Raw genomic sequence first — 14,029 nt, forward strand, 5'->3', positions numbered from 1 at the left:
TGTTGCAGTGCCAATAGAAACAGCATGATTTGGCTTTTGAGGGGAGGGGTTATTTTTGCTTTTCTTAAAAACAATTTTTTTAAGATTTCTTCCCACCAACAGTTCTTTTGTTATCTTGGCATCCTGGCTGTGTCTGACGTGTTTTTGTGGTTTGTTTGTTTGTTTGTTTTTAATCCTCCTCCTTATGTGTAGATCTTGGTGCTGAATTGCGCTTTCCTTGCATTGCATTCTGCCAAAACACATAAATGTGGGAATATTAGGGACAGTAAGTATCCAAAGTATTAATCATTATGGACATTTTTATTTCTGCTGGAGTACCAAATTTCCTGTTTCCCCCCTCCCACTGTTAATCTCTTATTGTGTTGATTGATATATTCTTTACACTATGTTGAAGGATTTTCCCTCCTTTTTTCCTTCCTGCATTGAGAACATTTCTGCTGCAATATCTTATTTTTATGCTGTTGATCAGCTCATTATCTCTCTCAGTAACAAACTTATTTTTAATGTATTTGAATTTCTTTCATGATACAAATCCATTAAAGGAAGAGACACTGCTTCCTCAGCCCACATTTATTATCATGCTTTTGAAAATATTCACCCTGTTGAAAGTACCAGATTCATAACTTGAAAATCAGGTTCTGTGTCTAGGTTTAGATGCCACATCAGACTGGCAAGATATTCCTCTTCATGGGAGACCTGATGAATTCAAAGCTACAGCCTGAGCCATATCTGCACAGTCTGCACTTTGCAGGAAAAGTGTATTTTCCTGTATTTTCCTCCCACAGATGTGGAAGAATAACTGTCCAGAATTGGTCATACACTGTATAACCTGTGTAGTCATACAGTGAGTAAAGGGTTACAAGCAGCATGGTAACAGAAATATTCCAAAGGGTTTCTGGTGATTGCTGTTCCCTTTGCTTTCTCCTGCTATCCAGAACTGCATGCAGAGAATTGAACACTTGTTTTAGCGTGATTGGAGCCCCATCACAGCGTTTATGTGCTGCATTAAAGCCTCCTATCTTGTCGGAATCTGTGGTATTGATGATTCCGAGATTGTAAAAAGTCTCTGTCTTTCTGCCCCGTCTGTGCTGGTTTCAAGGTTGTTTATTCTGTTTATCTCTAACATGTTCTGCTGCCCTGCCGCAGCTCTGTCCTGCAGGGCAGCGTGTGGGGCTCTGCCCTCAGTGGGATGGTACAAACATTAAATACCAGAAACTACCTGTGCTGGATTTACAATAACGTGCCAATATCTGTCACCTACGTTGGACAGTGTGTCCCCAGCCTGAACCAACAGAAAAATGCCAACACTGCAGTGAAACATGGAGGGCATGAAGAAAAAGGGCATGAAGAAAAAGGACAAGGCACACCCAATTCCCTCCATCTTGTCCCCTTTGGACCCCTAATCTAGAATCCTAAAATTTTACTTTTGCACCCGTGCCACATTTAATTATTACTTATATCAAACACTAAGAGCTTGTAATTCACCCTGTAAGATTGAAAACTCTTTTCCATGGACAGAGATCACAGACAGTGTCTCTTGGGGCTTGTACAGGGGGGTTCCTGACCCCCTGCCAGGGTCCCAGGCCCTCCATGGCAGCCAGAGGGAAGCCCTGGATTCCCACACTATCTGAGCTTAGCGCACTGGTAATGCAAACGAGGGAATAATAAGTCTGGCTATGAGGGCTGGCTGGAGGAAGGGGCAGTACTCTGTGAGTAGTTGATTTCAGGAGGGAGGATGAACTGAGTGATTTCTGATTTAATGACATTGAAAGGTCTATTTTCTCCTTTAAATGAAAACAAAATAAAATGATGCCACAGTTATGTGGGTTTTTTTTGTTTTTGCTGACAATGGTATTTAGTACCTTTGATGGTAATTTTCAGTATTAGTTTTCCTGAAATGAAATTTAATTTAGTAGTTATGAAGGTATGTGCACAAGACCCTGCTACATCTCTGTCAGGTTGCTTCTTATTTTCTCAAAATATTTTACAACAGTATTCTCAGCCAATCTGTCCAGTTGCTGTAGTCCTAACACCTTGCTTCATGGTGCAGCAGGTGTTTCATTGAAGCCAGACAGTGATTTCCACCTGTTCCCACTACACACCATGGCTGTGACAGCCCTACTCCTTCTTTGTCACTGCAGGCTCTTTTCTCATCTCCAGATGAATGTATCCATTCAATTAATAGCTTTGGGAGTGTACTGGTGTCAACAAAAGATGATAGGGAATAGGGGTCTGAGTGGGGAACACTGTGTGCGCTCCTTTGCTCTTGTCCCACTTGCTGTTTGTTTTAAAGGGGTTACGATTGATGCTAATTTAGGGCACTTGGCACGGGATTTGAAAAGGGAATACATCCACTTGACAAATGTTAGTTCTTGAAAATCTTGCTGCAGAGGAACAGAAACAGTAACTCTGAAAAAAATCCTCTCTATTTACTTGACACAAACTGCCTCCATGAGAATTTCCTTAATACATCCTCTTCAGTGAATGCCTTTTCGTTTGTTTTATAGTACTGTGTTTTTGAATGGCTTAGTGGTTTTTTTAGAAGTGTTTTGTGTTTACAGCTTGACAGAGGTTAATCCTGAAGGAAGATTTCAGATCTGCTTTTTCTGTGAGCTGGGGAGGTAAAGAAAAGAGAAAGGAATGAAAAGTCTTTAAGAACAAGGCATGAAATGAAATGAAATGAAATGAAATGAAATGAAATGAAATGAAATGAAATGAAATGAAATGCAATGAAATAAAATAAAATATAGTCTGACATAAATAGTTGGGTTAAACTGAAATATGGGCAAAATCAGAACCTATGATCCCTTTTATTATATGGATCAGAAATGTAGGACTTTTTTATCAAATCAAATGTAATGATATTAGACTTTTCAGTGTTACTTTGATAATGAAGGTTAATAAATTGCTTATTACTCATTACTCGCTTGCTAGGAAATGTACTGACCATGGAAAACATCCTAGATGATGAGTGAGGGGATTGTTGAAAGTGTTACCATGTTGGAGGTGATTGCCTTCCCTCAAAAAAAGACTTTTTAAATGGACTTTTGCACTGGGAGTATTAAGTGGGAAATTCACATATACTTCTACTAAACTGTAATTGATTTGTAACATGTAAAACGTGCTCCCAATATCAGACAAGAATAATAGCAAAGCAAAAGTTACCACAACTAACTAGCCTAGTTCTGTGCTAGAGGGAGGAGTGGTAAAAAGGTTAACAAACACTTGCAAATGCAGTTTTGCCTTCACAGAGGGAACTATGCAACATTACTTGGCAACTGGTGAGATTCCAGCTGTTCCAATTGGAAAAATATCTGTATGCAGACTAACAAAAAAAAAAACCTAGCCATCAATAGCTGATTCTGAACTTCTGGTGTGACTTGAACCATTGTTGACTGCTGTAGCCAGGGGATATCAATCATTCAACACTCATTGCTCACAAATGGTGTTTAGAGGTCTCAAAGTGATAATAATACTCAGTGGCATCTTAGTATGTTCAAAAAGAGGTAATAGAGGTGGTGGTGGTGATACTACAGAAGAGTAAAACTTAATGAAATTTGTACAGGACACTGGCAGTTTGATAGCATCCAGGAAAGCACATTTGTGGGTACCAATACACTGCTGAACACAGTAGCTTTGAGAATCTGTCGGGGTGTTTATTTACAAAATTCAATGTCTCTGTTATTTTTTAACCTTGGAAGGTATTGTTTCAAGCATGTGGCAACGCACTGTCTACTTTGTGTCAGATATCGTGCAAGCCCAGCAGAAACAGCATTTCTCAGGCAGGAAAGTGGGAAGTACAGAGGGGCACCTCAGCTCCAGCAGGTGTCAGTTGCTCTTTTTTCTGGGCATCCTTCCCACACTGGGTTTTCCTTATGCTTCTCCATGCAGAAAGGTCTCTGTGCAGCAGCACAGCCTGGGCTAGTAAGCAGTTTCCTTACAATACTGAGCAAACGTTCCAGCTTCCGTCAAATCACAGTAACTAGATTGCTTTTGGTTTGCACTTTCTTTTGGCATAAAGAGGACTCAATTAAACTATTTTTTTCAAATAGATTGTTGATGCAGCTGAAGTGCCAGGGAAAATGACTATTTACTCTGCTGCCTGTCAAATACAGGCAAAAGAAACTACAGATCCATGTTCCTCTTCAGGTCATTATTCCTCTGTAGTGCTGATTAGGGATGTCATTTTACTGTGTGTTGATAATAGTTAAAGTCAATAATAAAATACTTAATAAATGTCTAATTACAGTAGTTAGTTATTTAAACATTTGTAGGACCCAATATTATAATTAATTTTAGTTATTAATTCTAGGGCTCAGTGCTCGTCTTTGAAAGCTCCATGCTGCTAATATCTCCAGACCTTCTCTATCAGCCAGTGAGTTCTGGAGTTTTAGAGATGACAGAGTCCCCTTTGACAAACACTGTCTCTGTACTGCCCTTTATGACTGCTTTATGCTGAGGCTTCCAGTTCCCAGGCTGATGTGTGCAACCCATGAGGACAGGAGGGTGGGTGGGACAGGAGGTGAAAGGGCTTCCTTGCGCTCCAAGGTGAATTGGATGCCCAGGGTAAGGCAGAATTAATGTACATCTATCAAGTTCACATGGCTGTTCCAGCACATGGAAGCTCTTGGGAAGCTTTAATGAAAAGTGCTAAGACCACCAAGCAAACTGTTATCTACTCAATTTTTAGAGTGCACAATCCTTCTGACACTCCCTTTGGAGCCCAGTGGTAACACAAGTGTAATCTGTTACATAAAGAATACTAAATGTGCCAGAATGTCTTTTTCATCTTTTTCTATTGCTATATTTAACAATCTAGGTATGTTACATTCTTGCTAAATCCTTATGGAGTCCATTTATGGATTGTAAGGATATTCCACTTCCTATGAGGTATTTTCAAGTGTTTGTTAGCCTACAATGGAGTAGTTCTTTCTGTGCAGTAAAATCGACTCCTGGAAATCCTAGTAGCATTTTTTGAAATGAGACAATTTTAAAGATGTCTGTTCAAAATTATCTTTTGTAAATAATTTATACTCCTAAAAAAAAAAAAAAAAAAAGATTGAGTTACATTGACAGAAGTATTCTTATTACATCATCCAATTATTGTAATTTTTGCTACAGAATTTTTCTGATTAATTTTTATCTGGACAAAAATAATTTTCAGACTTACATGTTTTACAGCTCCTTAAAATTTTACCTTATTTCCTAAGATTTGAATGTTTCTCCTTTTTAATAGAGTGTCAACATGCCTACTTGCACAGTCAATACTTTTAAGATGAATCAATACTATAAAGACATATATCTGGGGGAAATTTGAGCAGGAGATCAGAGCGTATCTGTGTCTTTATGGAGATGGACTCAGTGGCTGGAATGATGTTTTTTCCCATCTCTGTAGGAAGCTGCACATAAATAGCACAGTCAGAGAAAGCCACCAGGAGCTGACTGGCTGATGTTCCAGGATGGTTTTAGCACACTCCTCCCTATCCCCACAGATCAGCCACCTGCCTGTATGAATGATGAGTTGTGTAGGAACAAGGGACACTCATTCCTTGCTTAAAAACTTGTTATTAGGCAAGGGCTTCATTTTTGCAGAAACTGTACAAGGGATGAAGGAGGTAAGTTCTCTAAAGCAGGCCAGTGCTCTAGGCAGGATTTATGTACTTGACAATCTGAGAGTACTGTTTCTGCTGAGCAAGCAGGGGGGGAGATTCCCCAGTTGTTCTGTACCTGTAGGAGGGGAAGAGGTCTGATCTGGTACCTTGCTTCAGGCCAAGTTGTAGTGCTGTATCTGAGGAATGTATCTGTGCCATGGAGCTGAAAGGTGTCACTTCTCAGAAGGATCCTCAGTGCTGCCAGGGCAGCCGGCTCTGGGAGTGCTTGGTTGCCATCCCCTTGGGCACAAGGGCAGTGATACCTTGTGAAAGCCTCATGCTAGTCCTGCTGTGGTTTTGTAGTTGATTTGTGAGAGCCAGGGACCTGTTGCTGTAACATCCCATATGGGATCCAGCTGAGATTTCTGCCTCAGTTGCGTTTGCAGAAGACTTTGGCACAGACCATGGGAGGCAGGGTACTGAGGGGAGGGGGGACCTGACCAGGACACATTGGGAAGACTGAGGTCCTGGGAATTAGTAGTATGCTAATAGAACCATCCTATGGTCAAGTTTCTAGTTCTTATTCTCAGTTGGCTCAATGCCTAGTTCAAATAAGGTCATGTTCCTAGTTCACATTCATCATTTGACCTTTGCCCCTATACCTGGCTGCATTTGCCACACCCATGGGTCTTTGGTTCTAGTCTCTGTACTCTGCGGTTTCCACGTTTGTTATTTTCATTATTAAAGTTTTTATTTTCTGTGCTAGACCATCATTCCTGTCCCTTATTTTGCCAGCTCCCTCTGGCCAAGCTGAGCAAGGGGAATCACAGCAAACTCTAAGGTGTAATAATCCCACATTTAGGATTGTGCTATTTACTGGCAGAGGTCCACATTGCTTATTGTGAGCCTTACAAACCCATAGACACCAGTGATATTTAAAAAAAAAAAAATCCACATTCATTTAATTAGAAGTTGTATTCACTCCTACTGTTGTTTTATAAAGATTACTCAGATTTTTTTTCAGTTTTAATCTTTCTGTTTCCGTGGAAAACTTAAGATGCTGCAAAAAGACAGAACCAATTATCTATCAAGCACTTGCATAATCCTAAAATATACCTCTCTGTAAGTATATAACGACAGTGTGCACTTTTAAATAAATTCTTCTAGCACTAAAAAAGCTGGGGATTTGATAAGTCTCACAGGCCAATTTCAAGGGAGCAGAAAGAGACAATTTGTCACAGTAAAGTGATCTTAGGACCTGCTGTCTTTATTTTCTTAAAATATGAATTATAAAAATTTAATGCTGTAATTTTATGGAGATGTTCCTAACTCAATTAATAGGGATTTAAATACAGTAAAGTAGCAGTATATAGTAATTTTTGTGAAAAGAGTTTTGAAGTCAAACTACCTACACTGAAGTAACTACCAGTCCTTGGAAGTTAGAGGAAAATGTTGAGGTAAGTACATGGAAAAATCTTCAGTTATTTTATACATAGGAACTCAAAATTCCTGGAAGTTTCCCCCCCTCCACCTTCCTCTCTACAAAGTGGACTCTGGGTCGCACGTGATTTACACATAAGAGTAAATTAAACATGTAAGAGTTTGGATTGCAGAGAATGATTTTGGCTCCCTGTCAGACTTCTGTACTTACTTTTTCCAGTCTCCAGCCTCATTTGTATGCGTTACACAAGGACACAAAGCATGGTCTGACTGGGTTATTGGACAGAATTAATGAACATTGTTGTACTGCTCTTTATGCCTCTTAGACAGTGGACATGTTCTGCATATGCTAAGCCAGTATAAATAATGCAGGCACTAAATAAATGACACATAAAGATTTTTCAGTAAATACAGTGGTATGATTAACCTTTTATCTTCGCTGATACAGACTATGAAAATGGACAAATTGAATTTGGAGAAAACCTGTGCTCCCCTGTCAGATCCCTGAGCTTCCTGAGGCTGCAATTTTGAGGGCCACCTGCACCACTCACCTGCTGGCACCTGCATAATTCCTTGGCTCTACAACCCCTGCAAGCCTTCCTGACAATCACATTTTTCTGTGGTTCTTTTCGGTGGCCTTGAAATGAGTCACAGCATGTAAAACCTGGTGTTGGGGGGATTGTGTGTGCTGCCCTCTATTTGTGTGTTAATTTTCATGGATGAAAGGAAAGTGTGTTCTGTAGAAGTGATTTGACCTGAATAGGAAAGTGCAAAGTTTCTGCTTATATGTGATTTCTTTTTCCTGCTGTTGCTGTACTCAAGCTAAGATTTTGTCCTAAACTTTTAACTCTAATTTCTAGCAAGAAAATTGACTTCTTATATTCCTGTAGTTCTTCCAGTCCATCTTGCATGCTGACAAGTGAGTCATGACACCCATATATCCTAATCAATTAGGTTTCCTTTTCCAGTGTAGCACTTCCAATAAAAACCCTCCAAAAATATGATGATGATCATGCCACCCAATGCTTTACAATACCCTGTATTATCTGTGCCTAAGTATTCAAATGTTGTCTTACTAAGTGGTGGTTTAATTGCAATAGCTGGTGTGGGAAGCACTATCAGGACCTAACTGGGCTGTTTTGCAGCTCTTTGTTATCTGCTGAGTATCTTAGAATGGATATTTACAGCAGTGATCATTAGTGGGTTAACTTTTTTGGAATGATTTAGCATTACTGTATAATACTGTCCAATATCTTTATCTGGTTCAAGCAAGTGAATATTAATTTGAGTGAAGCTTCTAGATTTTGTATTGTAGAAAAATGTCAACAATTACAGTGCAGTGTAATGTCATTGTTTTAACATAATGGTATTAAACTGATGACTCACCTATTACCTGCAGCTACTTAGAGCTAAAAGAGAAAGGAGTCATAATGTCTTTTCATTATATAATGAGAGAAAAGGTGAGTCTTGTGCCACACTGTTGACTTTCCTCAAAGAAATAGGAGAAATAGGAGTGCAGAAATCCAACACAAAATGATGAAGGACAAAATGGTCTGTAGGAGAATAAAAAAATTAAAGTAAGCTGAAATTGTCCTTAAGTTGGGTGAATGGAAGAATATAGTTTGGTGTGAATTTATTTATCTTTTATTTAAAATACCAAAGAAAGCTCTCTTTCACTCTCCATTCAGAGTAGCACAACAGTAATATTGCAGTTAGTAGTCTGATATTTATGGCTTTTGTAGTGGGCAAACTATGCACATTCTATTGCTTTTACATAGTCTATTCTATTACAGTTTATGAAGAAAAGAAACTATCTTGGGAATCAGAAATGGATAATTAGTGTCAACAACAAGTGCAATTATCCTTGCAAAATTAGACTATTTGGAGAAGATTGTGGTTTTTAAGTCATGGAACGACTTCAACCAGAAGAGGGCTGCAGAATGTTGATTCCAGTCTCATGTTAGTTATGCTTTTCCCAACTTCCCAAAACTATTGATACTAGCTGCAAAATTTAGATACAGACTTTGAACTCGTGCCTTGCAAAGCCATGTCTCCATCTAAAAATGAAATGAGGCTCCCTTTCTCACTAAATATGGAAAGAAATGTATTGAATTAATCCATGCCAAGATTTTTGTTTAGGTCTTGTCTGTTTTCACATTTTATTGTTCCTGAAAGCTTTTCACCCCCTTTATTACTCTCTTCTGGATACCTGAAGCTCCTTTCTATGCAATGTCTTTGACCAAATGCAGATCACCACTGGAAATATTAATTAGCACTGGATGCAGATGGGGCTGCACCCGAGGAGCACTTGGTTAACACTTGCAGAGGGTAGGCTTCCTGCTGGGTGTGTGCTGCTGCATGCTTAGGGTGACCTTGGTAATGTCCCTTTGCATTTATGAGAACATAATATTGGGGTAACACTGAGGAGCAGGGAGGAGAGGGGCACTTCTGGCTTGGTGCCACAAAACTGAGAACTCCTTCCACAAAGAAAAGTAAGAATGATTTGATGTTATATGGCTGCTTATTTGTAGTTGCCTTACAGCATTGTGCAAATGCCTGCAACTTCAATATATTCTGGAAAGTTAAGTTTACTTATTTTATTTGTTTTGGGGTTGGGTTGACAAAGTTAGGGCATTTAATATTCAGAAAAAGTTTCATTTAGCATTTTATGTGGTGTACAGTGGCCCAGAGAAGGACCATCTAGTGACTTAGACAAAATTGATTTAGCCATGTATTCTTCAATTGATTCTTCTTGTGCAGGTGAATAAAGCAAACTAATCAGACCCTGGCTTTCCATGACTGTCTGTCTTTATCTCTGATAGTGGATAGAAGGATAGCATTTTAACTATCCTTCTTGAATACCTCTGAAGTTAGAGAAGTTTTATCCTGCTAGAGGTGACCATGTCGCTGACTGCAAGCCTTGCACACTGCTGACAGACCTAGTGTTGTGAATGGTCTTAGGTTTGAAAACAAAATCTTTGCTTTAGCTATTGTAGAGACAGTTGTGCTCTAAGGGTGAATCACTGCTTTGGAGGCCAGGCAATGTTTATTGTATTATTTCCTCAAGAGTTACCTGGGAGTGTCTGTTTACTCTAGATCAGTGGCTTCAGAGGAGCTCCTTTATTGGATGATGCCCAGGAATGTGCCCTGCAGTCTGAAATAGATGCTGCTGCTTGGGAAAGCTGTCAGATTGTTTTAAATAGCTAGGACAGAAATAATAAAAATCTTTGGCGTGTCCCAGGTATTCTAAATATTGTTAAATACTTGTCCCAGGGCGATATTATGGTGCTTGTATCCCCAGTCATGTGTTCTGTTTACGTTTGATATTCTGTTCTGTGCTTTCAGAACTGACTCTGAAAGTGAAGGTTTGTTTTGCCTTGTTATCAGCTGGTTCACCTCCCCCCATGGTCTGCTGTCTAGAAAAGACTAGTGCTGGCTGTCTGGCTTTTGCTTTGCTTGCTTGCTTGGTCTTGCTCCTGCTTCTGCTTTTGGTTTTGCTTTTGCTTGTTAGTTAGTTTAGCTGAACAGTCCGATTTTTTTCCCTTTTTCCTTTCCTGAATATCATTCTAACCTCCTCCAGACCTGGGAAACACCAAGGAACACCAGGAGCCTGCGTTTTGTGATCTGCAGCAGCCATCCCCAGTGCCGGATACCAATCCCGAGCGTCCAAACCTGGGTGATCATTCCCAAGAGAGACTTTCTGGATTTGTTCATCTCTTCAGAGTGGTGAAAGAGTTTTTTTGTCATCTGGTGTTGTTAATTGTTTTGGTGCTGGGGAGTGTTTTATTTGTTAAATAAACAGATTCTTTTCCACTCCTCTCCGAGAAAATTCTTCCCGAACCAGGTAGGGGGGAGGGGCCATGGGTGTTTGTTTTCTGGGGGCTCCTTCCAGGGGTTTTCTCCCAGATTTGCCCTAAACTAGGACAATACTTTTAGTTGCAAAACTGAAAGAGGAAACCAGGAGGGCCTTTGCCTTCAGCTAGGTGATTTGCTGATAGGAAAAGTCCTATATGGAATGATCAGTCAGCTCATGTATGAGCCTGTTGCTTAGCAACTACACAAGTAAACTTTCACTTCTCAGTACACTTTCCAGATCTCATTAGATTCAACAAATAAAATTAACTTTATCTTCAAAATACAAAAGAAAACCGTGCAGTATAGAAAATGCAGTCTTCCTGTTACATTATATATTTATATTTACATCTAAGGAACAACAGGTATAGCAGAAATGAATGTGTAATCTTAATGCAAACTGCTAGGATAAAGGCAGTTCACATCAGTAAATATTAGCTACTGGTGTTTTCTAAACGAACATCTTCAGATGTAAAAACACTTACTCCTTGTCCTGGTTTCAGCGGATCAGGCCCACGTGGCTGCTCATTCATTCCCTCCCAGCGGGATGGGGACAGAATTGGAGGCATAACAGTGAGAAATCTCAGGTGCTGAGATACAGACAGTTTAACAGGTAAAGCAACAGCTGCACATACAGGAAAATGAAACAAGGAATTAATTCCCCACTTCCCATGGACTGGCAGGTGTCCTCCCCCCAACTCTGTGTGCTGAGCATGGCCCCACATGGTCTGGGATATCCCTTGGGTCAGTTGGGGTCAGCTGTCCTGGCTGTGTCTCCTCTCAGCTCCTTGGAGAACACTTAATGACTAAGCTAGAGAGATTTCTCTAGGTGGTGATAAGAACATTCCTAAATAACATTTTTAAAACTCAGATTTATACAGTGAAGCTTGTACTGCAAACTTTTTTCCCCTGAACTTAAGAGAACGAATCTTAGGCTGGTCTGGAAACACCTGTTTCACACAGTAACAGAATGCAATAAATGTTCAGAAAGTATCTAAAAGAGACATAGAAATTGTTAGTGTTCTACTCTGAAAGAGTTTGAAGCATTTTGAAGAACAAAATACAGTGGACTCCTATTTGAGGTTTATAAAACTGACACAGAAACAGTGATGCTTGACAAACTGTAAGAGGTGATGTCCAAAATCAAACAGGTTTTGCAAGCCATCATCATCAAATATGGCTAAGGTCAATAATATGTTTCTATGTAGACAGCTGTTAAATTGGTTGAATTTTACATGTTGAAATTAATTTGTTTCACTTGGCAATTATATAATGGGCAGATATGGCTCATGTTTGGAAAGTCTAGGTTGAAAATCAGATCTTCTCAAAGCAAAGATGCAGTAGTGCTTGACATCTGGTACAACTGGAGAGGCCTAAGGTAAGCTCTTGATGTGTAGCAGAGAGAGGCTGGTGACCTTGAGAGATCCGCAGTGGCCTTGATGATTTCCTCCTTAACAGGGCTATTCCTTTCATCTTCTTAGGGAAGGTAGAGCCACTGTGGCTGTTTGTGCATCTCTTCCATGGGGAAGATGCTATGGAGCTACAGCACTTCAGCTAAATTCACAGGTCCCGCATTTTACACTTCAGTGGCTTTGAGTTAATCTTAAAATTAGGCAACTCTTTAGAGAACATTTACATTTTCTGGAATAGTAATTTGCTAAAACTTTACCAACATTTGCACAGGGCATAGTTTACAAACACTTCCTTCAGGAGAGGTTTTTAGGCTATTCTTCAAGTAATTGTGCACTCAAAGGGAATTTTTTCCTTTATCACCTAGATCCTAGGTCCTGAGATGCTGAATGTAACATTACAAAGGGAAGTGACTTGAATTGCTGAGACTTAGCAGCTACTTAAATTCAAGTAAGACTGCGATAGCTTGATGGCTTTTCTTCCTTTTCTTTCATCTTTGTTGTTGCTTTTATCCCAGATAGATGGAATCCTGGTGTGACTGGGGGCAGCTGCGGAGTTACTCTGTTGCATGACATGACCGGGCAATGTGCTGCATCTACTGGCATGTTGTGTCATGCAGCTGCTCATAAGGAACTTGGCTGAGCTGAGCCTAAACCTGAGGGTGTATTTGAATCCATGCAGGGAGGAATGTCTGTCCTCTGCTTGCCTCTCTCCTCTAGTGTCCAAGAGACTGAGCCATCAGGCATGGGCTTAAACAGCAGGAAAATGGGTCATTTGGAGAGCTGCCACACACTGCCAGCCAGTAGTGGCTTGATGGGAGCGATTCCATCTTAAGAGGCTGTGGTCTGAGCCACTTTTAATACTTATCCCTGAGTGGATGTGCTTAATGAGTTTTAAGTGAATCCAGTGGTGATGTATGTTATAAATGAAAGCTCCAATTTATTAATTAAAGAAAATTTATTAAATGTTCTCAATATACATTTAACAATAACAACAAAAAGCCACTATAAAAAGGGTCAGAGATGAACCCTGGCATTGGCGCTGGGTGAGACACAGATTTGACTGCTGCAGCAGAGGGTCCTCTATGCTTCACACTGACTGTCCTATCTGACCGATTTTTGTGTGATTTTTCTTGCCCGAAGCAGAGTCCCTTTTCTTCCTTTTTGGACTGCACATATTCACGTGTTCTTTTCTCTGTGGCAGGCTGAACAATACATGTCTGGAGAGTGATGAACACCCAAGATCCCATTCCCTGAATTCGGTATTGAGATGTATCTCCCTGATAGCTCTGGCTATCTCAATCTTGGATATTTATCATGTATTTAACGTCCCGGTGCTCTTCGGACCACCTTGATGGATGATCCATTTTCGTGCTGTCCATGTTCATTTGCTTGTAAATGAAGCCCTCCCTCCTTTATCCAGGTTGTTTCAACGTTGTGTTGCAATCCCCATTGCTGGCTTGTGTGTTTTAAAAACTTCTTATAAGAGTATATCTTAACAGTTTATAATTATAAAATATACTGCAATTTTACTTGCACAAATTATCATATACACATATAACGATGTGTGATAGAAAAATTTTAATCCCTCCCTTTGCTCAAAACTAATGGCACATACAGCAGACATTCCATTTTGTTTCCATTGAAGGTTTTCATAGCTCTTGCTCCTCAGATTATTTACTTCTTTTTTTACAATAAATACAGGAAAATAAAGTAGGTGCTTCTTAGTGAGGCAGA

The 14,029-nt window shown here is 39.8% G+C and overlaps 1 long non-coding RNA gene across 1 annotated transcript in view; it reads left to right on the plus strand.

Annotated features, from left to right (window-relative positions):
• Positions 1-12,723, plus strand: part of LOC140684401 (uncharacterized) — a 129,429-nt gene extending 116,706 nt beyond the window's left edge. Inside the window, exon 3 of the long non-coding RNA XR_012056623.1 lies at positions 10,612-12,723. This is a non-coding gene — a long non-coding RNA (uncharacterized lncRNA). The remainder of the gene's footprint in view (positions 1-10,611) is intronic.
• Positions 12,724-14,029: the final 1,306 nt, after the last annotated feature.

Source organism: Taeniopygia guttata, chromosome 6 (assembly GCF_048771995.1).
Source record: "Taeniopygia guttata chromosome 6, bTaeGut7.mat, whole genome shotgun sequence".
NCBI lineage: Eukaryota > Metazoa > Chordata > Aves > Passeriformes > Estrildidae > Taeniopygia > Taeniopygia guttata.